The following is a 1394-nucleotide window of genomic DNA, read 5'->3' on the forward strand; positions in this document are numbered from 1 at the left end:
GACAACGGTGAGACCTACTGCGCAGACTCAGTAACGTTTTACTAACGCCTGTTTCAGCACACACACAGGAAAGGTACAATAGGACTATAAATATAATATAAATTTGGTATTTCATATGTCAGTGTAAAATATTTGCTTATTTTTTAAAGTAAAAAATAACTAAAAGAGGACAATGTACGTATAAAATGACGAAATAAGACAAATGGCCTAAATCCAATATTTAAAGAAAGAAAAGAAAAAATAAAGTAAATAAATGCTTTTTTGTTAAAGAAATAGTCAGTGTTGTTCTCATTCCAGCCACTGACTCATTGATTTATATTTTAGTTATTTTAGGTTTATGTCTATATAAATGACGTGAACAAGTTCTACTATTCTAACTACCAAAGTGTTTTAAAATAAAATAAAACGGGCAACAAATACACAGAGCACTCATGTTGTATTACTGGCACTATCGTTATGCAATTGGGTGTTTTTCAGTCAAGCATAATCTTAGAATGGCTTCTTAAAAACAGGTCTTATCGTAGCTAAGCAACAGGATGGTGACCCTAAAATTACAGTCAAAGCTACAATGCAATGGTTCTGATTGAAGGTAAAACATGTTATAGGGGTCTAGTCAAAGTCCTGTTTAAAATTCCATTGAGAATCTTTGGAATGGTTTGAAAATTTATGTTAACGGGCATTTTCCACCTAATCTCAACAAGCATAAGCTATTATACAAACAAGGATGAACTAAAATATTAGAGTGGATTTGGAAAACTGGTGTAGACAGAACTTGTAGCTTTAAACAAAAAGCTTCTAGAAAGTATTTGGGGTCTGAACTCAAATTCACTACATATTTTTTGTTTTTTTTATTGTAGAAATTGTTCAAAACAGTACATCAAAGTCCTTCCTTTTCTACTTCATAGTTGCTTCCTTTGCAACTTCACGAGTTGCACCACTTACCATCATATTAAAGACCGTGAAGTTCATGGTTGCAATGTTGAAAAATCTCATTGATACTGTAAAAAAGCCTCTCATGTCATTCCAATTCATGTATTGGAACCTATTCCAGATTATCTGATATCCAAATGCAATTAAGTGTTTACATTATCTGCTTGGAGGGTTCTTAATCTATGCTTTAAATTTATTTGACAGAGTCTGCCACTTGCTCAGTGACAAACTGGGCACATACAGTATATATATATATATATATTTTTTTTTTTCCTAATGTTCATTCAGATGGGTGAAACAATTACATAAAACGGTAATCTTAGATACTATGAGAAAAGAGAACAGTCATCCTGAGTGCCAATCTATGAATATGAAAACGTTTTCTTAAACATCAGATAAAACTCAGCTTAAAGAGTATGCTCTTCATGTCATTTTCTTCTTGAATAAATATGCAGAACACAGGA

Source organism: Xiphophorus couchianus, chromosome 13, assembly GCF_001444195.1.
Source record: "Xiphophorus couchianus chromosome 13, X_couchianus-1.0, whole genome shotgun sequence".
Classification (NCBI taxonomy): Eukaryota; Metazoa; Chordata; class Actinopteri; order Cyprinodontiformes; family Poeciliidae; genus Xiphophorus; species Xiphophorus couchianus.